At 50.0% G+C, this 24,890-nt stretch overlaps 1 protein-coding gene across 1 annotated transcript in view; it reads right to left on the bottom strand.

Annotated features, from left to right (window-relative positions):
- Positions 1-17,398, bottom strand: part of MAPK4 (mitogen-activated protein kinase 4) — an 800,432-nt gene extending 783,034 nt beyond the window's left edge. The window contains exon 1 of the mRNA XM_069626975.1: positions 17,192-17,398. The gene's annotated coding sequence lies outside the window, so the exon portion shown is untranslated. The remainder of the gene's footprint in view (positions 1-17,191) is intronic.
- Positions 17,399-24,890: the final 7,492 nt, after the last annotated feature.

Here is a 24,890-nt window from a genome sequence, read left to right as displayed (position 1 = left end):
TCTCCTGAACCTCAAATTCCGGGACGCCGTGCACAATGACTGAGGTTGGGCGAGGGCAGGAGCGACCGTAGGTATCGACAACATAAGGCTTCAACAAGGAGACATGGAAAACTGGGTGTACATGCCAAGAGGGGGGTAACTGGAGACGGAACGCTACTGAGGACAGCCGCTTGGTAATAGTGAATGGACCAAAATAACGGGGAGCCAGTTTGGCAGGCAAATTGTGAAGCGGCAGGTTCCTAGAGGATAACCAAACCTTGTCCCCGACTTGAAAATCTGGTTCCACACTCCTCTTCCTGTCCGCCTGAGCCTTCATCCGATCCTTGGTTTCTCTCAGGATCTTGCGTGCCAACTCCTGTTGCTGTTGGATGCTTGAGACCAGGGCATCAGCAGATGGAACAGTACTGGCGGGTACAGGATGGAAGGGCATCACTTTGGGATGTTGGCCAGTTGAGCAGAAGAACGGACTGACCCCAATGGAGGCATGAACAGTATTGTTATAGGATACCTCAGCAAGGTCTAACCCAGCCTTCCAGTTGGACTGAGTAGCGTTAGCAAAACAGTGGAGGTACTCCTCCAAAGTCTGATTAGTCCTTTTGGTGAGCCCATTGGTCTGTGGGTGATAACCCGAGCTTAGAGCTCTATGAATTCCTAGATGGCCCCACACCTTACTCCAAAAAGAAGAGATGAACTGGGAGCCGCGATCTGAAATGATCTTTTCCGGAAGGCCATGTAACCGATAGATGTCATGCAGAAACGCTGAAGCCATTTGGGTCGTCGTAGGAATCTTGTTAAATGGAATGAAATGAGCTAATTTGGTGAAACCATCCACAACAACCATTATGCAGGTAAATCCTTCGGAAGGGGGCAGATCCACAATGAAGTCCATGGCGATGGTATGCCACGGGTAGGGTGCTACTTCAGTAGGTACCAGCAATCCCAACGGCCGTCTTCTCGGAATCTTGCACTGGGCACAAACAGGACAGCTTTCGACGTACTTCTGAACTTCAGTAGCCCATACAGGCCACCAAAACTGTCGGGATATCAATTCTCGTGTAGCTCTCATTCCTCGATGACCTCCGATAGGTGAATCGTGAAATCCATGCAATATGCTATCTCGGATTGTTCCCTTAGGAATGTACAGCCGTTTCCGGAAAAACAAGAGCCCATCATGTTCGTACACTGACCGACGTCTAAGAAGGGCCGAACTTTCAGGATCCGTCCGGGTGGTGTCAGCGATTGACTCAAGGTGAGGTGACAAAGTCAGTAAAAAATGCTGAGGGGAAATTAGTGGCTGATCCGGACAGGCCGTCTCTACCTCTTTCTCCAGGGATCGGGAGAGAGCATCTGCTTTCAGGTTGGAGGTTCCCGGAACGTAAGTGACATGAAACACAAACGGAGAGAAAAAGAAGGCCCACCTGGCTTGACGAGGCGTTCGACATTGCAAGGAGCGTAGGTACTGCAAATTGCGATGATCAGTCCGAACTTCCACAGAAAAGCGAGCTCCGAGTAGATGATGTCTCCATTCCTCAAAAGCGGTCTTAATAGCCAACAGTTCCTTTTCAATAACCGCATAGTTTCTCTCGCTGGGATTCAGTTTGCGAGAGAAATAGGCTACTGGATGTTCTACTGACGTCGCTGGATCTTTCTGTAGGAGAACAGCTCCGACAGCGAAGTTGGAAGCGTTGGCTTCCACAATGTAGGGTAGATCATCCTGTGGATGGCACAGAATCGGGGCTGCCATAAAAGCTGACTTCAAGGTGTCAAAAGCCTGAGAAGCAGAGGAATCCCACTTGAAAACCACTTTACTACTGGTCAACCTGGTAAGGGGCGCTGAGATCTGAGAAAACTGTGGAATAAAGCGCCTGTAGAAATTGGCAAATCCCAGAAAGCGTTGAAGAGATTTCACGTCGTGGGGTGGTTTCCACTCTTGTATTGCTTGCACCTTCTTAGGATCCATCTCTATCCCATCTTGGTTAATCACAAATCCTAAAAACTCGATACTAGGCTGATGAAAGCAGCATTTTTCCGCCTTTGCGAATAGATAATTACAGGACAACCGGCGAAGGACCTCCCGAACGTGTTCCACATGCTCTTCAAAGGATTTGGAAAAAAAAAACAGGATATCATCCAAATACACCCAGACTGACAAACCGATTAGATCACCAAAGATGTTATCCATAAACTGTTGGAAGATAGCGGGGGCATTGCATAGACCGAATGGCATAACTCTATATTCATAATGCCCAAAAGGTGTCTTGAAAGCAGTTTTCCATTCATCTCCACTCTTAATGCGGACCAAGTGGTAGGCCCCGCGTAAGTCCAGTTTGGTGAAGATCCGAGCTGTGTGTAAAGTTTCTAGGATACTGCGAATCAATGGTAATGGATAACGGTCCTTTACAGTTATGTCATTTAGTTGCCGGTAATCCACACAGGGTCTCAAGGTGCCTTCCTTCTTCTTCACAAAAAACATGGGAAATCCTGCGGGCGACTTGGACGGAACGATGTATCCTTTCTGCAAGCAATCTGACAAGTAATCCTGCAGTACTTGTCTTTCGTCCCGGGTTAAAGCATACAGTTTCCCATGGGGAATGACACAGTCCGGCAACAACTCGATGGAGCAGTCGAATGAACGATGTGGCGGAAGAGGTATGTTGCCTGGTTCAGAGAATACCTGTTCAAAGTCTGCGTACTCCTGCGAGATCAGAGAAGTCGAACAAAGACGGACCCCACTGCCATATGTTTCCAGAGCGGTTGAGAAAACCTGGGTAGGAGCTGATAATTTGCATTTCTGGGCGCAAACTGCGGAGGAAAAGGTCAAGGTCTGTGTTCTCCAATCTATAACCGGGTTATGGTGTTGTAGCCAAGGTAACCCCAGGACCACCTTATAGGTAGGAGACTTGATAACATCCAAGGCGAGTTCTTCAGAATGACCAGCGATCTGGAGGATTAGACCCACTGTAAACTGTCGGACGGGCCCGGAGGACAAAGGAGTCCCGTCAAGGACCTCTACTGGTAGGGCGGTGAATCTAGACAAGAGCGGAATCTTGTGACTGGAAGCAAAAGCCTCGTCAATGTAATTACCGGAAGCTCCGCTGTCCAACAGCCCAAACACTTCCAGATTCTTATCAGGCAACTTGATTCGGATCTTCAAGGTCTGTAATACAGCAGGTTGCATGGGAAGAAGTATAGAACAAAATGTGGTAAGGTCTGAAGATAGAATAGGACCTGTCGCTGCCCTTCCATTACACGACAGGTCTTTTAGTTTCCCGCCTTCTTCTTCTGTGGCCGTAAAGGACACGTACCCAGATAATGCCCGGCAGCTCCACAATAAAGACATAGGCGTAATGTTCTTATCCGTTTCTTTTCTTCCTCAGACAATGGACCTCTCATGGCTCCCAACTGCATTGGCTCTGATCCTGATTCAGTAGGACCGAACGATCCGGCGGGTAAACTGGTCATTCTGGGATTGTTTCTTTCAAGTCGGCGTCTTTCTGCTTTCCGCTCGGCTAGCCTCTGGTCAATGCGGAGCACCTGATCAATCATATGTTGGAGACTCTCTGGTTCAGGGATATGGAGTAACTCGTCCTTGTACTCCTCTCTCAAGCCTCGACAAAACAGGGTCTTCTGCGTGATCTCAGGCCACTGAGAATCGGCTGCTAATAGTCGGAAGCGGCTGATATAGGTTATGATGTCTGCACTTCCCTGTTTGAAATCCATCAGTTGATTCTGTGCAGCAGAGGCCAGATTAGGCGTTTGGAACACCTCCAGGAATGCCTTTTCAAAGGCTGCGAAGTCATTCAAAATAGGACTGTTTGAAACCACAAAAGGAGTTACCCAGGCTAAGGCATTCCCAGTTCGGTTCCCCAAGATGTACCCGATCTTGGCCTTATCATTGTTGAAATGAGTCGATCTGAAAAGAAAATGAATTCGGCAGTGGTTACAAAACTCTGCCACCCATCTAGGGTCTCCATCAAACTTGATTGGTGTTGTATGAGCCAAAGAACCCTCCGCCTGTGAAGTACTCATTGCTCCTTGGGTTATCATTTGACGTAACGTCTGATTCTCCTGATGCATGGCGGCCATCTCAGCCCTGAGTGCTTGTAACTCGTTCCGCAGGTCTTGCGAATCCTCCATCTCCATGTCTGAAGGCAGGCGTCTCAATCTGTCAAGTTGGGAAGCACGAGAGGCCTGCATACCTGGTTTCTTGGTCTTTGATCTTGCCGAGGTCGCCAGTCTGTATCCAGTCGAAAGACGAGCTTGTGGCACGAGAGACCAGCCTCTCTGCCACCCAAAAACTGACACTGGGTGGAGGATGGGCCGATTCCCAATGTCACGGAAGGGACTCTCCTGATTAATGTGATGAAGGGACTGTGCAAGCACAGGCAGGAGAGGTTACGGTCTTGTTGCAGATCACGGGCAAGGATGGAGTCCGATGGAATAAAGTCTAAAGTACGTGAACTGAAGCGGAGGTCAAAGATTCCGGCGTGGCAGATATATTCTTGGTCCACAGGAACGGATGAAGAGGGTAAGGCCGGACAGGAAAGGAAGGAACCAAGGCTGAGCAGGAGACCTAACTGAAGGAGCCCGAAAGGTTACTCTAGGGCAGCAATCGCTGGGGACCTTGGTCAATGTATGCTGGCATACCCAGGGAGGTCCAGGTAAAAGTATGCCGGCAGGTCCTGAATTTATTCTGGTAAATTGCTGGCAGAGCCAGGGGAACCCAAGTATGCTAAGTTGGCAGGCCCAGGGAGAACCCCGGTAAGGAATGCTGGCAGGCCCAGGGAAAACCCAGGTAGGGTAAGCTGGCAGGCCCAGGTAGAACCCAGGTAAGGTAAGCTGGCTGGCCCAGGGAGAACCCCGGTAAGGAATGCTGGCAGGCCCAGGGAGAACCCAGGTAAGGTAAGCTGGCAGGCCCAGGGAGAACCCAGGTAAGGTAAGCTGGCAGGCCCAGGGAGGAATTCAGGTAAGATATGCTGCAGGCCCAGGGAGGAATTCAGGTAAGAAATGATGCAGGCCCAGGGAGGAACTCAGGTAAGATATGCTGCAGGCCCAGTGAGGAATTCAGGTAAGAAATGCTGCAGGCCCAGGAAGGAATTCAGGAGGTAGCAGGCAGCCCAGAGCGGGCTCAGGTGAGTGGCAGGCAGCCCAGGTTGGAAAGCTCGCAGAACGAAGCAAACCGCGTTGAGACGCGGCTTGCCTCGATCTGCGGCTCCTTTTATGGGTCGCCGGCGCCCGCGAGGCTTGGAATGCAAGCCGCTTCACCTCCGGGCCCGGCGTACCCAAAGCGAGTCCTGGAAGGCAAGCCCTTCCTAGGGCTCGAGGCCAGTCCATGGCGCATGCGCGGAACCGAGACAGAGGTCTTCCGCGCATGCGCCGTAGCCCTCCGGCCCCGACACCCAACGCTCTCCCTCTGGCGAGCTCCCAGGCACGGAAGCGCGGGTAGACTCGCCAGGAGGTGAAGGGAAGAGCGGGCGCGGTGGACCCCGGTCTCCAATGTGGCGTGACAGAAAAGGAGCAAAAAAAGGAGGTGGTGATGTCACAAAAGACGTGCGTGACACCCTGAGAATACTGGCTGAGGAGAATGTATGGGTCATACAGAAACTAACGACTAAGTTAAGAATCGAGTAAACGTTCATATGCAAAAAGAAAATTGCATGTGAGCGAGGCACTGCAGAAAATGCAAGGCGTTCAATAACTGTACAGATGCTGTAACGCAAGAATATTAAGTAATCTTAGAAGCTGGCTATATGTGGTGAATAGACTGCAGGCAGAGCCGCCATTGTATAGAAACTGGACATCAGTGTCATGAGTTTAGTAATCTAGGACCCATGGAGAGAAAAGGTGAGAACTGTGTCACATCAAGAATAAGCTGAGATTGTAGAAACGAATGGTGAGGCTGTTTGGCCTGGTATCAAAGCTGAAGCAGCCAAGGTCGGTTATCTATTCTTGAAGGCAGTGAATGTGCAAAGATGAATCATCACTTGTTAAGGTGCAAAGAAAGAACACCAAGCGTGCCAAGTTTTATTCATTTAAAACATTTAAATGCTGAAAAATTGACCGAACCGTAGTCTCCTGTCACGTGAACCAAGGATGGAAATAGTTAAGCGTAGAGTTCTAGAACAACGATAGTGAGTGCTCGCACTACCATATATTCACAGAGACAAGAATACTTTGCAAGGCCAAGTTCAACAACAATCTTCATGGCAGAAGGCATAGGTGATGAGAGATGTTGGGCTAATTGGATGGGGAGATAAACCTCCTGGCACCTGGGTCTGAGTTTACATGCTGTTAAGTGAACCGAATGTTCCAGACATGGCACGAGCGTGCCAACCAATTATAGAGTGCCGTAATGGCCATATAACGAAGGGCCTTATAGTTTGAGAGACAATGATATACCATGTACTTAACAGTATTGAAGATGACATGTTTTAAAGGCAGGCATAAGTTGTCCACCTGACAGTAGATAGCCAATCCCAATCCCAGCCCTTATAGAAAGTATACTTAGATGTTCCCCTTTAACATATCACAATCCCTTGTAGGTTTTTCTTATTTGCCACGTAGTAGGATTTCACGTCTGATGTATTTTCTGCATATTAGGATGTTTTCATGAGAAATGCACTGAGAGCTTGAACGAACGTACATTGTAACTCCCTGTTTTAGATAATTGTTAATAAAACAGCACCTTTGCCATCTTCCTGAGTTGGTTCGATTATTTGGAGTGGAGTTATTCTGCATCCCCATCCATTGCATGCACGTTACTAAAAGGGCCATATGCTCACCGCCCTGGACAAGGCTGGCGGGACAGTAGGCAGACGGCAGCCAGCAACTGTTTTTGGGGAGGGGGTTGCAGCAGGAGGGGCGGTTTTGTGGAACGAGCACCAAACACAGCATGATTAATGGAACTTAGGTGTATAGTGATGTAATATGCCCCGAGGTGGCGGGCCCAGAGTGGGGCCCAGCCACAAGGGGCATATCGCCATTAGCACCCGTGTAGTGTCCTACACAGGTGTTAAATGGTTAAAAAAAAAAGTATTTTTTCTCTGTGAACGGAACGCCTCGTGGTGTCCCGTTCTCTGAGAGAAAATACTATACCAGCATGGCCGCCAGGGAATTGGAAGGCAGGACTCCATATAGAGCCCCTCTTCCATTTGCATAGCGGCCACATGGGGAAAGGAGCGTAATCAGGTAAGTGGGATGGGGGAGGGAGAGGGAACAAAAAACACAGGGTTGGCAAGGGAAGATGGCGGGTGGGCCAGCCAGTCATCAGTCGATTTGGAACACAGGCTTTCACTGGTAGTGTCAGCCCGTGTTCTTAGCCACCTCCCAGGGTAAGTAACAAGTTCTTTGTTGTCTCTATGTGGAGGTCGTTTTTGTCAGTAAGGGAAGAGGTGGGTTCGGAGTGAGTTAAGAGGAGCAAATACACGTCAACAAAGCAGTTCAAATTAAAGGGCTGGTCGAGGAGGGGCAAAGAATGTCATTTAACTGGGTAATGATTAGGAGGGGAAGGTAAGGTAAATGTAAGGGGACAAGCATTGGAGAGCTGTACCAAAGGGAGGGGACAGTAGGGACAACGGACGGGCAGGCAGAATAGTACTCAGTGTTTCCACAAGGATAGAAGAGGGGACAGGGTGAAGGGGTCCAGGTTGTGAAGAGGAGTGTTTTGGTATCGGCGAGAGAATAAAATAAATGAATATACATTTTTTTTTTTAAATGGGAGTTAAAGGGTGTCCTACAGTGCATGGTGTGGAAGTGTAAATGCTATCACGGTCTCACAGTTCATGCCGCAAGGACGTGTTTTGGAAATGGTGCAAGGGATGACATCCAGGAAGGGGAAGGAAAGTTTGGGGACTAGGGGAAGTTTTGGGAGGGGAAGTGGATGCAGAAGGTGCGCGGAATGGTAGCCAGGGCAGAATAGGGGCAGGTTTGGTGGCAGCATGGCTGCGTAACAAAAGGTACAAAGGGAAGTGCCTGGACAGAAGGACTCGGACAGTCCCTGGTGTACTGGTGGTGGGCGGACTGGGTGCAGCGTTCTGTTGGGGTCTTGCATGTCAGGTTGCGGTGGTCAACGGCAGAATTAGGGGAGGGAGGCACTGCAGTAACATGTGTCGATAGACGCAGGTACACAAGGAGTTTTACGTTTCTTGACACTATTAAAGTGGGGCTGGTTTATCTCTCCTTGAAACCAGTACAGTACTATGTAGAGAGAGATATCTGGACCTAATAATCCTAGTTTGTGCGCGCACTTTATTCTTGGAATTCAGAATTGGCCCGCTGCAGGTCGTGACTTTTACACGCAGCTGGAGGAGTGGAAATTCATAAACATGCCTGATGGGTGGACTGGATTCAGAGGCCGTCACCCATGGTTTGCTCTTCTGTGTGTGCTACAATGACGTGAGGAAAATATTTTTGATACCATTGTTCAGAAAAGCATGTGTTAAAACAACCCCAGAAGCGATCAATTTATACAAATCCACCGCTGTCGTGAATGATGTATACTTTGTTGACCATCTCCTTTTCTAGGATGTTTTTATTGGTGTAATTGTATGAATTGTAATTTTTATATTTATTATGACTTGTTTATTCTTTGTATGTAATTGACGTATTTTATATTGCTGTATTCGAATGTGTTTATGTTAGAGGCACAGCTTCACCTCACTTCACCTCAGGCTAAGCTTCACCTCACTGATGAGGCCCAACAAGGCTGAAACACGTGTATGGGGTTGCTGTTGGTACTCTTGTTCAAAGAGGAATTGCCATAGCATTTCGGTGCTGGACTGCCCATGTGGGCGGGACAAAGACTGATATGCAAATGGGAATTTCCCATCTGTGAAAGGTACAGTGAGCAAAAAGCGTGTGCTGCAAACTCTCATCTCAGAACAGGTTATCATGCCATGTTCTTTCTGGAGAGGAGCGCCTGCTACCTTTTCTGAAATATTTGCAAGGAACTTGGGGTTGGTCACCCTGAGTTACCTGAAGGTAACCAGATGTGGACTCCCTGCTCACTGTGCTCAGAGAGGCACAGCTTCACCTCACTGATGAGGCCCAACAAGGCTAAACATGTGTATGGGGTTGCTGTTGGTACTCTTGTTCAGAGAGGAATTGCCATAGCATATCGGTGCTGGACTGCCCATGTGGGCGGGACAAAGACTGATATGCAAATGGATATTTCCCATCTGTGAAAGGTACAGTGAGCAAAAAGCGTGTGCTACAAACTCTCATCTCAGAACAGGTTATCATGCCATGTTCTTTCTGGAGAGGAGTGCCTGCTTCCTTTTTTGAAATGTAATTGTCGTATTTTATATTGCTGTATTCGAATGTGTTCATGTTAAAGGTAAATTTGCCAAATAAAGCTTTACTGACTGACTGACAATATGTTGAAGGGTTGGCTTGAAAAAAAGAAGAAAGCTGTTTAGGGATCTTTAGTGAGGGATGTATGGTTGGGTGAAGAAGGGGCGGATACAGAAGCTGTGCGCACTGGTGAAGGGGCGGAAACAGAGTGACATCTCAGGTGGAGGAGGGATGCAGAAGTGCTACGTGAAGTAGCGGGGGTGCGGAGTGTAGTGCATGGACAGAGGGCCTCTGGTGCACTGGGAAAGCAGTGATCATCTGGAGCATTTGCAAGGGTGAGCATGGGGGTCCACTCGCGAATGGGGATGGATGTGGAGTTACTGTGTGAAGTGTGGGGAGGGAATTAAACTGCATGGACAGAGGGCACAGGAACGGCCCCCGGTGCAGTGGGGAGCAGCAGGTGTGGGTGCATGGCAAAGAGCAGGGGAGCAAGCATTCCCAAGGGTGAGCAGGGGGGCGTATTGGCAAAAGAGGAAGGATGTGGAGTTACTGCGAGAAGTGTGGGGAGGGAATTAAACTGCATGGACAGAGGGTGCGGGTACGGCCCCTGGTGCAGTTGGGGGGCAACAGGCTTGAGCGCATTGGCAAACCGCGGGGGAGCAATTGGTTTTGATGGGGTGTTTGACGGACGACAGAGGAGTACCTGTGCAGGAGCACGTTGTGTTGTGCATGGCTGTGAGACGCTGTTGAATATTCTGTCTCCTAAATAAATGAAAATGGAAAGGGCTGGGGATAAAAGGTGCATTGGCAAGGGAGGAGAGTGGGGACATGTAATGGATGAAGTGATGAATATGGCGAAAGTGCAGCGGGTTGTCACAGCAACGTTTGTGGTCATTATGGGGAGGGGGCATACGGTCTGTGAGGGTAGCCCTGGCTGGGTGATTTCTTCAAACACTGTTAGTATCTTGTCACCACATTATGTTTCAGTGCTCTTATTTGTCTAGGAATGAAAATAGGTAGAGGAAGTATCAATGGCGACTCGGGATCAGAGTGAATTTGGGTTTTAGCAAGAGCTGAGGTATGGTGGGCAGGCTGTCCGGGGGAGGACAAACAAAAGAGCTAGTGAGCAAGTGGAGTTTAGAGCAGGAGGATGCATGCGGAGGTGGATGGGGGAGGAAAAGGAATTATGTAAAGGGATGCATGCTCAGGTGGTGTAAGAAGGCATCTAAGGGACAGTAAAAGGGTCAAGCTGGATTCTTTACTGTTACGGCTCTGAGGAGGAGTTGTGCGGGGGGCAAGATGGGTCAAAAGGAGGCGAGGAGGCTGGTAAAAGGGAGAGGAACAGCAGGTGAGGGGGAGATGCAGGAAGAGTGTGACATGAGGTTTAGGGATGCAGGGTCGAGGTGGGTAGTGCATCATGGGGGGCGTTGGGTTCAGATTTACGATTGATTGATTATAAGGGATATCTGGGATAGTGAAGTTAGAATGTTTTTTAAAGTATGGTTTTCGCGGGGGGGGGGGGGGTGAGTGGCAGTCTTGTGCTCGGTTATGGGGAGAGAAAATGGGCGAACACATAACGACTATGTGCTGGTTTATAATGTATAGGGCGGGAGAAAGTGACAGCAGTGAAATGGTTTGGGGTGTGTGGGGTTTATGAAAGCATGACCGGCACTGGGAACCTGGGGGTGGGTGGCAGTTGTGGGGGTTAGATTATGGGTTGAGGGTATTTATGGGGGGGATTGGTGAGCAGGGAGAAGGAGCAGGGATTGAAGTACAGAGGGAGGAATGGGGGTGAGAGGGAAGTGAGAGAATTATAGTAACGAGCGTTAGGTACAGTAACGGAGGGGTAGCAGAATGCAGTAATGCGGGGCAGGTTTTTCGTATGTTTCTCAATGTGTCGTTCCCTTCGCAGATGCGGCAGAGGGCCGGTGTTCTGGAGAAGAGTATAAGGGGCCAGCTGCTTGATTGAAGGTGTCTATTAATGTGGCGGTATAAATGTTGTAGTATTTGGGTATGTTTTCTTAGGTGAATGTTGTTTTCGGGGGCTGAAGAGTAATTGTGGGTTATACCGTTGGGGATATAGGGAGGGTGTCCAAGGCATGCGGAGGACAATGGTCAGGTAGGAAGGGAAAGGTTTTTTTGTGTGAAGGTAAGGGGGGATGGCCCTAAGGATCGGAGGAGTAGGAACGCTATCAATGAGTAGAAGGGACAGAGCAGGAATGCTTATATTGGCATTAAAGTCGATGTGCAGGGGTGAGTTAAAGGTAATGGAGAGAGAGAGAGGATGACACGGGGGAGTGGGAGTGAAAGGACGGTTTTGTTTCAGTTTGGTATTTTAAAAAAAAGGGAAAAGGGGCACACAGGTTTTGGCACGGAGCTAGGGGTTACAAATCAGTGGATCAGGGAAGAGAATGGTTGCAGGACGCTAGCGAAATGATAGGGGAACAGGAGGTGTCTGGGTGTCAGGATTTTAAGTGAGGAGTGTTTTAATCATAGGAAATGAATAAACAAATGAACAAAATTGTAAAATCATTAATAGAGAGGCTAGGGGTGTGCAGAAAGAACACCTCTGGGGAGGGATTGTCTGAGTGCCGGGGATACGGTTGGTTAAATAATGGTTGAGGAACAGTTGGTGGTTAACGCCATTCTGTGTTGTCCGCCCGCCCACTCCGGTAAATTTGTCTTTGGGAAGGTTTTCTTTTGGGTTGGTGTACTTGGCAGGAGAGGAGGGTAATAAGGAGAGGCAGTGGTTTTCTTTGACAGGTCAGGGCGATAAGGGGTAGTGTAAGCTTTGTATTGCGGTGTTTCGGTCAGCCTGGCTTTCAGATTAAGGGGAAAGTGGTGGTGAGTTGGGGGGGTCTGATGATATTGGGGAGTGTGGGGATATTGAAGCAGTAACCGGGCACACGGTCGGTTAAATGATGGTTGATTGAAGCTGAAGGATTATTAGCACGGTAAGGAGGATGGTTAGTACTGTTTGGATTGACAGGCTAGTCCATGGTTACAAGAGAGCGGCAGTGGTAGGCAAGAAGGATGGGCGGTGCCTCGGGGAGGGGACGTGTATGAAGTTGCGAAAGATGTTGGGGAGTTGAAGGGGGAGGAATATTTGACAAGTGGGACTTGGGGGAGCGGGGGGGCGGTCGGTTTACCTACATGTTTAACAGTTTTTTTAGTCTGTAAGGCCAAGGGGCCAGGTTAGCGTAGTTTGTAATCTGTGGTCTGTCACATTAAAGCAACCTATTCCACTATTGTCGAGTGTGGGTATTTTCTGTGGTTTAGCCCAAAGCATGAAGCGTACTCCACGTAGCCCCTGTGTGGATCAGTAGAGGGCTGCATGGATAGCTTGCACGGCTGACAGAGCTACGTTGTTTGGTGTATATGCTACAAGCAGAAAATATGTAGTCATTAGATTCTAGATCTATTGTGTTCTTAAAATTCCTGTCAGAGCCTTGACTGCTCAACAAACAGCTTATTTCTTGGCTTTTAGTATTAATATGTGCCCTTGTTTACTATTTTCTAACTCAAAGGAATGTATATTTCTTATTCGCATAAACATAACTGCTCCTGCCCCACTTGGCTCATGATGACCAACTTCACCTGCATCTTCCAGACCGTGAACTGAAGAAGAGAGCTCGATCTCAGAACATGGTTGTGCTACATCAACAACAACAACAACAATAACAAAACTACAGCTCTGGAATTTCCATCCCCCCTTTGAAATCTTTTTTTCTTTAAAATAGAAATCACTCTACCACTAGTTTTCTTTATATGTGAATTATTACAAATTGAAAGCGTGTGAAACTGGTGTACAACAAATGTCTCATCAGTGCTGACAGCGAAAGAGAAATCTCAATTGCGAACTGTTCCAGGCTATTTGTAGAATGTAGAGGGCGCGTGCCCAAAATCTCAGAAGGCACTTACAGCAGCTACATTTCAACTAAAATCAGTGTTGTCCAAAGAGAACAGTCCAGGCAGCATCTGACCCACTTTGCCAACTGCATGCCCTGCCAACAAAAGAAAATACACCCGCTACCCCATGCATCTGCATAGCCACCCTCTTCCCAGGACCCACCACCAGGTTCAAAGATCCAGTGGTTTACACTTTCACCTCTGTTTCCAATAGTAACCGTGAAGATGCTGTACTTGGATTGGACGCTAAGGCGTCTTTCTACAGTGGCTATTATGAGTACATCTGGCCCTCATCAGAGTACAGGAATAGAGAAAAAGAAGAAGAAATCTTTCCTCAGGAAGGTAACACTGGCATCACAGAGTCCGACCCAGCATCGGCCGAATCCCAATCTACGCTGAGATGAAATTACATATGATTTACTGCAGTCCTGAAGAAGAAGCAGCAGCAGTAGAAACAAACATGCATTGATTCTCACAAAATAACATTAAATGGCTGAAATTAACTGAAACTGCCTGACTTGAACGAAATATTCATGGACACAATAAAATGAGACCCAAGTTGCAATAAACCTTATAATAGAGCCACATTGTTCTCATCATTGTGAGACTAAATTAGCTTTGTAAAACCAATTAGAAAAGCAATTCGACATCGCCCAGTAAAAACAATCTTTCTCTTACACCACCCAACCTCATGGTAACAGAGTTTATTTAGTGAAACTAAGCATACGTAACCAGTTAGCATTACTGGGCTCTTTCATTACAGCTGTAACCCTATGCAGAAGTCTAAGTGAACATCTCCCACACACACCACTTCAGTTTAACTTACTCAGTAAAACTGATGCCAACTCTTTCAATAGAGAAGGCCAGTGACACAGCAAGCTCACTGGGCTTTGTATGTCGTGCGCAATTCAACTGAACAGGCCTCTCAAGGTAAAATGACAAGAATCCATTTTGTATTATTGATCTTACTCGAAGTAACTCAATATAACCACCAGCACTGCACTCAGGTCTCCCATGGTACAGCCTAACACCAGCCGTATTCAGTCACGCAACGCCAACCTTGCTCTCTAAACTGACTTCAATTAGTAAAACCAGACATGAGTCACTCTGTAAAGCACACCATGTCACAGAATAACTAGACAGAAGACTGTCTAGGCAACCAGTAAAACGCATTAGATGCCACTCGGAGCAGACACCGTAAGAATGACCAATGCCACCTCAGTAAAACCAAATAAACCTCCTTCTCCTTAAGGCAACAGACATCACCCAGGAACATGGACCAGACTTTATCCCCTTGATCAGAAGAGCCAGTCAGACATCACTTGCTACACACCCTACTCACTGTGGACAGGCATGCCATACTCAGTGCTGCCATACTAAACTCTCTTGAAACATCCAACCAGAGGCCTGTTAGGTGGATGCCCACAGAGGGCACCCTCAGGAGAGCTAAATTACAGACTACACTCTGAAAAATTTACTCAACTTGTTTCCCCTCACACGGTAAAGAAAGGTGAGCGAACACTCAAGAGGTAAAAACAGACCTCTCTCAGAGAACTTAAGAGAACTCCGTAAGAAGAGCTAAACAAGCCACCATCAGAAGTTCAAAACCAACATCACTCGGTTTACCCAAACAGACGTTGCTTGGAAAAAGCCAACATGCTCTGCTTGGTAGAGGCAAAGAGATGAAGGTGACGAGAGGCAAACACACCTCACTCCGGAAAGCTAAACACACTTCATTAGCACAACTGAGGAGGTCCCACTTCGGAGAGCAAAAACGGACCTCACGCAACAGAGAACAAGCAACCCCACTCACAATGTCCCTTCAGTCAAAATCATCCCAGCTTCATTAGGTCACACCAACAAGCCCCCACGTACAAAACAAAAAAGTAAACTAGTCAGTAATACACATCAAACCTTGCTCAGCAGCACTAGAAAGCGACCTCGCCCAACTCAATCACCACCTCCTACCACACAGTGCTCAGTTACATCAATGCAATGCTACTCAGGAAAATTGCCCATGATACCAATTTACTTACGTAGGTTTAAAAAGACAGGGGCCAATTCAAGGAAATATTTGCGTGGAAAATTGGGGATTTGTGCGCCATTCTGCGTGCAAAACCCTGTTTGTCGATTCTTGGAATCGACTGCGCTGCACTTTTTTGTAACTTGTGGGGACTTTGCGCATGCTCGGCACGTCTCTGCGAGTGGTCGAGTGCGTTGCGTGAGACACCACGCACAGCGTGGGAGAGACCTATGTAGAGAGCGGAATAGGGGGCGGAACTCGGAAAATGAGGAGGAACAAGGGATAAAGTGGGCGTTACGGGGGAACGGGCCGCAGGCTCTCCATAGCACGCACACTATTACATGGAAGGATACATTCATGGAGTCGAGCATGCAACCTCTCAGCGGGGAAATGCTCACGCAAATCCCTCCATCTCGCCACCACCCAAAGGCAGGTGCAAGTACAATTGCGCATTGGAATTACAGCACGAATGTGGGTTTGCATGACGGATTAAGGGGTGCATGTACGCTGCCAGCGACCTGATCGGATTTACAGGTGCGCGTACGCAGTGTAGTGTGGCGCAGGACCGGTTTACGGGAGTTTGCACGCACATTTTCTGAGTTTCACCCGAATTACGATACAACGGACGCACGATGATGACCCCATGCAATTTTTGAAGGGTGTGTGTACTCGCACCCGTGGGAGCATGCAAAGGTAGCTGTTCTGGCTGTTTTTGCTTTGCATGGGGGCGTGTTAGGGACGTTCCGGCCGCCACTTGCTTACACGGTTACTTTGCGCACAAAATTCCATGAATACACTTGGTGTGCATTTTATATTCTGCGCATAGGATGAGGCAGTGTTGTTCTCAGCGCGCTGCCTTTGCGGGACAAATGAGCACTTTGCCATGAATCGGGCCAACAGTCTATAAAAGCTAGAACATTCCCATCACCGCCTGACTCTCATGATAAAAACAAGTGAAATTATTACTAAATTAAAAATTGAAGAAAGGTTAACGTGTCACACTACCGCGACAGTTGTCTTTTCAGTATGCCCCACGTAGACAATACTTGTTTATTGATAGTGCATTTCCAAATCGATATTTTTTTCCTGTTCCTATGTTCGTTTCGAAAACACTCCAATTTACGAGCAACAATTAAATGCATTGCTCGTTGTGATTAAGTTGAGGAGCATACGGTCCGGCGGTGAGCAAGTGAATTAAGGTTGAGGGCGGATTGTGATGGTTGGGGCTGCTACACTGCCTCACACTGTCACTGTTGCAAGGTGGGGAATGTGGTGTTCCCCTATAGCCACCTATGAGCACCATTGTGTCCCGTTTACGTGTGCCTTTAGGATGACACGATAAGGAGGATGCCTTCTTGCCAGTGAGTGTAGCCCTGGAGCAGGGAAAGCACAGGACGGCGCTACTATGCAGAAAGTGAACCCGTGCATCCACCCCCCTCCCCCCTCCTGCAGGTGATTGACTGTCGCTGGATGTCCAGGACTGCCCGCCTTTCAGCAAAAGGAAGCACCTTCTGCACCTCTCAGGGGAGCCTGCCGTTTCTTTAGAGCGCAAGCCGCAGAACTAAGCAGCATAGATTATAACAGCAACGCGAAATGGCTGCAGGGCAAGCAGCATCGTTCTGCAGGATGTGGCATTTCTGAAGCAGCCGCCGCTGCCGCTGAAAGGCATGGGTTATATTATGGTTCTTTCCTCTCCCACCCCGCCCCTCCCCCCACCCGTGCCCCGCATGGACCAGAGTTAAGCATCCCTCGGGGCTGGCTTGGATGGCAGCGGGCTGCCAGGCTCCTCTCAGGCAGGCAGGCGACATCGTTATGGCTCTATTGTGCTGCAGCTTGCCAACCAGTGTCCGTTGCACGCCTCACCGCGGGTGCAGCACCTTGACATCTCTATGCCAGGAACATGACCCCTACCGCCCCCCAAAGACCGGCGTGTCAGTCAATAACAGCATTTTAAAGAGAATGGCTTACCACAGAGGAAGCAGCCGCCTTGCCTTGCCCCTGCTGGCTCTGTTTCCAAGGTGTGCGCTGAGGAGGATGGCTCACATTCCGTCCTCCTCCTCCTGCTGCCCAGCATCACCATTGGATGCCGGGGCTGCCCCTGTGTTGTGTTTCATCTGGTAACAGCGCCCGCCCGTAGCCTGGCTGCCTGGAGAGAAGCTGCCCCCTCCTCCCCAGCAAAAGCCCCGCACGCCCCGCCCACTGCCTGACGTCATCACAACAGAGCTGTCAGTCGAGGTGAGCTGCCACCTGCAGGCAGAGCGCAGCTGAGAGCCGCTGCTGCCAAGTGCAAGGTTTCTAACAGGCACTGTTGCCTAGGGATCTAGGCCCAAATGAAGGACGCACACACGGAGAGATAAGAGGAACTTCTTTATTCTTTCACAACCAAACTGGAACTGGCACTCGCAGCGCACGTGCCCCATAACCCCCTTGCCCAGTCAAACTCCGCCTTTCCAACGGAGGGGGCTCACGAGCGTTAACCCCTTGAGTCCCGGGTAACACTACCCCCGGACAATATGTCCAAACATCAACTTGACACGCTGTGTCTCAACAAATAACTCAACACTCTTCAACAAGTCTCATCGGCTTCTTTATGAGCCGTCTCGGCCTCTCACCTCGAGTCCCCAGATCAGGCTCCTCTTCAATCACTTCACTCTGGGCCATGTCCCAGGGGTCCCCTTCCGGGGGAAACCACTCATCATCCCTCGGCATCCGTGGTTCCGGTGAAAGTGCCCTTTGGGTTCCTTCCGTGGGCTCTCTCCTTGTATATGGCCTGAACTGCTGACAGTTTCTGGTGATGGTCCTGTTCTCATCTTCCGCCGTCACCATCGTGCCTTTCATGGCAACAATCCTCATGGGGCTTGGAGCAAACCGCGGGTCTGTCTTCCTGCTTGCCGGCTGCTGTACCAGGACTTCGTCTCCCACCTGGAGCTCCGGCAGCACCGCTCCTCTTCGTGCATCGGTGCGACGCCTCGCAACCTCTTTTGCCACCGCATCTCTCTGGAGCAGATCTTGGTCGGCCGGCTCAGCCTGCACCGTACTCCTCGGGATGCGAGTTCGCACCACATATCTGAACATGAGCTCTGCAGGCGTCTTATTTGTGACCTCGTGAGGAGTGTTCCTGTAGTCTCTTAACAAGCGGCATAGCGCTTGGTGTGTATCAACGGCGTCCAGCCGTGCCCTCTGAATGGTCTTCTTAATCGATCCCATAAATCGCTCCGCCATTCCATTAGCCTGGGGGTGACGTGGTGTGATCTTCATGTGCCTGAACCCCAGGCGCTCTGCCAATGTCCCAAATTCGTGTCCACAGAACGGTGGTCCGTTGTCGGATTTGACCCACTTGGGGATCCCCCACTCACTAAAGACCTCTTCTATCGTTGCCGCAACTTGAGAGAACGCTGTGGAACTGACTCTCTTGGCAATCGGGAATCTTGAGTGTTCATCCACGAAGAGCAGAATGTAGTCGCCCGCTTCAGTGGGCCCGTAAAAATCCATGGCTACTCGTTCCCATGGGTGCTCAGGTATTTGAGTGTGTTGGAGCGGGGGCGGACGTTCTGCAGGGGCTGTGCACTGACAGGCGTGGCAGTTCTTCACCCACTCGTCCACAGCTGCGTCCAGGAAGGGGAACCACACATGGCATCTGAGCTGCTTCTTTGTGTTCTCCGCTCCCCTGTGACCTTCGTGCGCTATGCTGACCACCTCGCTCCTGAGTGTGGCAGGGATGACGATCCTGCACCCTCTGAGCAGAATGTTATCGTCCTTTACCGCCAGTTCACCATGGACCCTGGCTAGCCGTTCGATTTCTTGCTTGTTCACGCCCGGGTGAGCTAGGGTGGCTCTCTGGTGATCTTTCCACTTGTTGGCCGTCGTGAGGCTGATCGCCAGGGCTGTCGTGGGATCGGCTGCCGATGCGGCCGCTACCCTTTCAAGTGATAGTGCCGGGGGCAGCGCCTGAGCCGCCACATATTGCACATACGCAACGTCACCCTTCCGTGCCAGCGGGGCCCCTACTGGGTGTCGGGAGAGGTAGTCAGCGGGGTTAAGGTCGCCCCCCGGGCGGTGTACGATATCGTAATCATATTCCTGGAGGCGGATGCCCCACCTCTCGATCCTCGGTGGCATCTTGGTATGCGGGTTCCCAAACAATGAGAGGAGTGCCTGATGATCGGTGATCAGCGTAAACTTCTTTCCGATTATAAAGTTATGAAAATGCTCACACGCCCAGACGGCTGCCAAGCTCTCCTTCTCGGCTTGGGAGTAGGCTAGTTCAGGTGTTGATAGCGCTCGGCTCGCGTATGCAATCACGTGTCTGGGGTTAACATCCGCGCCACTGGTTTGGGCCAGAATGGCGCCGAGGCCTACGGGGCTGGCGTCGACTACCACCTCGGTGTGCCACTGTGGGTTAAAATATGCGAGGCGATGAGCCTCGGCGAGGGCTTGCTTGATGTCCGCGAAAGCCTGTTGGCAGGCCTGTGTCCATTCAAACGGCGACTCCTTCTGTAGCAGTTTCCTCAGCGGGTCTGTGATGGAGGCATAGTGGGGGATGTACCTCGCACAGTATCCTGCCATGCCAAGGAACGAGCGGACGTCCGCCACTTGTCGGGGCTCGGCGAGGTTGGTGATCGTCTCGACCTTCTCAGGGTCAGGCAGCATGCCGTCCTTGGAGAAGATATGTCCAAAGAACTTGAGTTTTGTTCTGCTGAACCGGCATTTTGATATGTTGAGCGTGAGGCCGGCACTCTGAAGGGCTTCGCATGTGTCGTGTAGAGCCCTGTCATGGGATTCCTTGGACGATCCAAAGACGAGAATGTCGTCGCTGTAATTGAGAGCCCCCTTGATAGGTCGGATGATCTGGCGTATAGTTTCCTGGAAGATCTCAGCGGCAGATGAGATTCCAAAGTTCAGCCTCCGGTATCTAAAGAGCCCATCGTGTGTCGCAAACGTGGTTATGGGCCGGGAATCAGGGTGGAGCTCCAGCTGATGGTATCCCTGATTTAAGTCCAGTTTGGAGAACATTTGGGCACTGTTCAGCAGCACAATCATGTCCTCAATACATGGTCCCGGGTGTCGCTCCCGTTGAATCGCCGTGTTGGCCACCCGCATGTCCACACACAAGCGGATCTTACCCCCTTCCTTGGGTACCACCACAAGGGGGGACACCCACGGCGTCGGCCCCGTCGCCGGTTCAATAATGTCGTCGCGGAGCAGTTGCTGGAGCGCCTCCGAAACTGTCTCCTGAAGGTGGAATCCGACCCTTCTGGGATGTTGCGGCACTGGACGCACGTTGGGGTCAATGTGGAGCCGGATGGGGGGTCCCTGTAGTTTTCCTAGCCCCACGCAGAGCTTGGGGAAGGCCTCCGCGATGTCTTCTTGTGAGACGAGCGATTGAGTTTGATGATAGGCAATCGCATCTACCGTGTTCCCCTGGCCGGGTTTGGCCGCTGCGGCAGTGATCACGTCTCCCGCATTCACGTGAATTTCGATCAGTCCGAGGTGCGACGCCGTGTAGTAGCTAAGGAGGCATCGGCTCTTGGCGAGGGACCGTATCACGTGAATGGTCGCATCGACTTGCCGCCCGTTCAGGAGAAGGCACTGGGTGAATTGACCCACCGTTTGGAGCGGGGTGGCGGCACCCCACTGGAAGATTCTGGAGCGAGACGGACTGAGCTGTGGCGGGCATGGTATCCTGGCGTAGTCTTGTTCACCCATGATGTTCACTGTGGCCCCAGAGTCGATCATAAATTGAAATTGGCAATTCGCCATCTTGAGCGGGATCTGCGGGGCCTCCCTGGCCTCTTTGTTGTCGAGGATGAGGTTCACGAACTCATCCTGGTCGTAGTGGTCCTGCGGCGCGTAGTAGGCCGCCGCCTGGTCGTCTTGGCAGAGGGTTTCCGGCCTGTATTCTGCAGGCGGGTTGTCGTATTCGTCTGTGAAATGTCTGGGCTGTTCGGCCTGGTCATACGGAGGGGCATATCCTGCCGCTAGGTATTCGTCCATCGCACGAACGTAACGCCTCTGGCCGAGGCCCTGTTGATATGGTCTCGGCTGGCTGTATTGCAGGGGTTGCGGGCGGAACGGCATTCTGGGGGCCGCCTGGGGCCGCATCGGTGGAAATGGTACGCCCTCCCTGCAAACGGAGTGAAAGTGTCCTTCTCTCCCGCAGTTGGTACATCGCTGGGACAGGGCTGGGCAAGACCCTGAGTGGGGGAAGGACATCCCGCAGCGGTAGCACTGTCTTTGCAGACGCGGGGTTGACATCGACGGGGCAATCGGTGGTCTATATGGCTGAGGGCCCCTGTCGCCTTGACGGGGGGGCAGTATGGCGGCCACGAATTCCCCTGAGTCCACTTTCGCGTTGTTGGAATGGCCCATGGCTGAGGCCTGCGCATCCACCCTCTCGTGGATGCGGGCGAGTTCACTGACCTCGGGCATGGTGAGCGGTTTCTTGAGGAGCTGTTTCTTGAGTGCGGGGGAGAGGCATCCCTCGATCACCCTCAGCCGGATAGCTTCCTCTAACGAGAACGCATCAAATTGGCAGTTCGCCCCTTTCACCCGTAGACGTGTGATGAATTCGTCGACGGTCTCTTGCGGGAGTTGGGTGCATTGATTGAACAGGTATCTTTCATAGTCCCGATTGACTTCGATGATAAGCAGTTTGTCCAAAGCGCCGATCAGCTTGGGAAAAGTGTCCTGGTCTGTGGGCGGAATGGCCTTGACGACCGTTTTGATCTCTCCCCCTACCAGGTTAAGGAAAATGTCTCTCATATTGGGGGAGTCCCCGTCGCCGGAACCTCTCACGAAGTGTCGAAAATCGTCCATCCAGTCGGTCCATCTGGGGCCTTTGGTGGCCTGAGGAGTCATAGTGAACGGCGGGGGCAGTCGTAGTTGAATCGACTTCGCCACCCGTGGCAGTTGAGGCGAGCCCTGGCTGGACCCCGGGTTGGAGGTGCTCATGGCGCCTGGGAGAGAAGGCCCACGGGTGCGCGGGCGGGGTCGCTTCCGCGGAGGTTCGACGGAGGAGGTCCGGCAAGGCGGATTCGGCGGAGTGCCGTGTTGCGCGGAGGTGGAGCAGGAGGAGGGGGCTCGCTGGATCGGCCACCACAGGCGGACTGCCGTAGGAGGAGGACTCCGGTGCGCGGGAGAGATCCTCGTCGCCAAATGTTGCCTAGGGATCTAGGCCCAAATGAAGGACGCACACACGGAGAGATAAGAGGAACTTCTTTATTCTTTCACAACCAAACTGGAACTGGCACTCGCAGCGCACGTGCCCCATAACCCCCTTGCCCAGTCAAACTCCGCCTTTCCAACGGAGGGGGCTCACGAGCGTTAACCCCTTGAGTCCCGGGTAACAGGCACTTTAGCAGGGACCTGCTTAATAGCTTGTGGCTAAAGATATTATTTCCCGTTTTAGAAACCACTTGTGAGGTTGCAAAGCAGCACTCTGACCATGCACGATGACAACAAACAGCACCGTTTGAGATTGAGTTGTTGTTATGTTATGATATGATATGATCGTTTATTTATATAGCACTTATACACAATGTGTTTCAAAGTGTTTCAAGGCAAGGGAGGGAACAAGGGAAATTACAATGACATTCTTACAGGCCATGAGCAGTAAGGATTGAAATTAAACTGTCATACTCGGCCTGATGACATTTCAGATAGTGCAAGAGCTAAGACATAGATAAGGAAGGGAGGGGGAGAGTGGGAAGGAAATGGAAACAGACAGCCGACTACCGTACTAGGCCTGACGACATTTCTGGTAGAGCCGGAGAAAAATAAAAGGAGATTGAGAGAGGTGCAGAAAGGGAGAGGAGGAATAAAACAAGTGACTATTGTACTAGGCCTGATGACATTTCAGATAGTGCTGGGTGTGGGGGCATTAAAAAAACAGGAGGGGAGGAGACAGTCGAGGTTGCTATCATACTAGGTCCAGGGACAATTCAGATAGAGTAAGTGCATAGAAGAAAGAAAGGGAAAAGGGGAGGAGATAGGAAAAGGGAGAGGAGGCGAGAACAGAGAGTAAGCAGTCAAAAAGAATGGAGAAGCAAGAGGGGAAGAGTGCAAGAGCTAAAACATAGATAAGGGAGGAGGATGGCTGACTAGGCCTTTCATGAAAAAGATCGACTTACAAGATAGAAAATAAACTCAATTAGAAAATATGCAACAATCTCCGATACAGAATCCAATCATATAAAAAATAAACTATAATACATATTTCATCCATAAAATGTTAAAATCAGTTAAGTCTGTTAACTTCCTCACTTAGATCCCATGTCGTACAAACCCCTCTTGGCCTGGGGATCATTGGTGACCAGGCAGGCTTACTGGTCTCCCGGCCCCATAGAGGATGATTTGGCGATGGCCCTATCCAAATCCACTCAAAGGAAGGACGTTATTGTGCTCGGGGGGCCTGAAAGACCTTCTCGTTCCTAGTAGGGGATGACCTCAAAAGCGTGTAGGCTAGTCATGCGAGCAGAAATTGATGCACATTTTCCACCTGACACATTTTAAACATAGCATTCACTGCACTGTTTTCCCGCTATCCAGGTACCTCAAAACTAGCTGTTTTGCATTTACTGTTGTGTCTCCAATTTAGGCGTTTTCCCTCTATCCTGTTTGCATTTACTGTTGTGTCTCCAATTGAGGTGTTTTTCCTCTATCCAGGTATCTCAAATGTAGGTGTTTTGCATTTACGGCTTTGTTGGCAAATATCTTGAATCTAACTGTGTTTACCTCCTCCTTAGGTGCTTTCCCACCAGCAAGCACTGTCTACAAAGTTCTAGGGGTCTCCATACTGCTCCAGTTTTTCCAATCTAGGTGTTCTTCCCCTAGCTGCTTTTTTTCTACTTCTGGCCGTCCGTCCCAATCTCTGTTTCACCAATTCTAGGCGTCTCCCCTCTAGCACTGTGTTCCAGTTCTGAGTACTCCCCCAACCACTGCTGAGTTCAGCACCGGTCTCTCTCTCTTTAGCACCACAGCTCTGCTCTTACACAAATGGCTCCAGAACTAGGTCCCCCACTAGTAAAGGTCCCGGATTTAGGTGCTCCGCTGCCTTCTCTGTATTCTGAATCTAGGAGTTCTAGGGGGTATTGTTAAGCGGCTTCACTTCAACACTACAGCTAAGTCAATGCCTAGTCTGGGATGCTGAGGGAAACCCTTATTGATATATTTTTAGATCCAGTTCATGTACTCCGGATGACAACCCTTATATAACACCCCTCTATTAGAATCCCCCTGACCCCACTGAGCCAAGAAGCAGGTCTGTTTTGCAAATTTAAAAGGTTTATTTGAGAAATATAAAAATATATATCTATCACACTTTTATAATAAATTAATATTGGATATCACACTTAAAATATGACAGTGATCAACAATGGATAATGTTCTACTGGTAAACTGATTTGGGTTACTAGAAGTAGTACAGAGGATGAGGTAGCTGAAAATGCTTGATGGTTTCAAGGAAATGCAAGGTGGAATAAATGCAGTACAGAAAATAAACTGAAATGGTTTCACAAGAGATAATATGTTCACTTTTCCCCTGGTGACAATTCACCCTCCCCCCCCTATATGCAATGCAAGGAGATGGAAGTAACACACACAGTCTTCAGGAATACAATCAAATACAATACAGAATTCAGATCCCCCCCCCCAGCAAGCTTAGACAACA

The sequence above is a fragment of the Ambystoma mexicanum genome, chromosome 6p (assembly GCF_040938575.1).
Source record: "Ambystoma mexicanum isolate Mex_15411 chromosome 6p, UKY_AmexF1_1, whole genome shotgun sequence".
In the NCBI taxonomy this organism is placed as follows: domain Eukaryota; kingdom Metazoa; phylum Chordata; class Amphibia; order Caudata; family Ambystomatidae; genus Ambystoma; species Ambystoma mexicanum.
The sequence above is the reverse complement of the archived record's forward strand: the minus strand, read 5'-3'. Positions and strand labels throughout refer to the sequence as shown.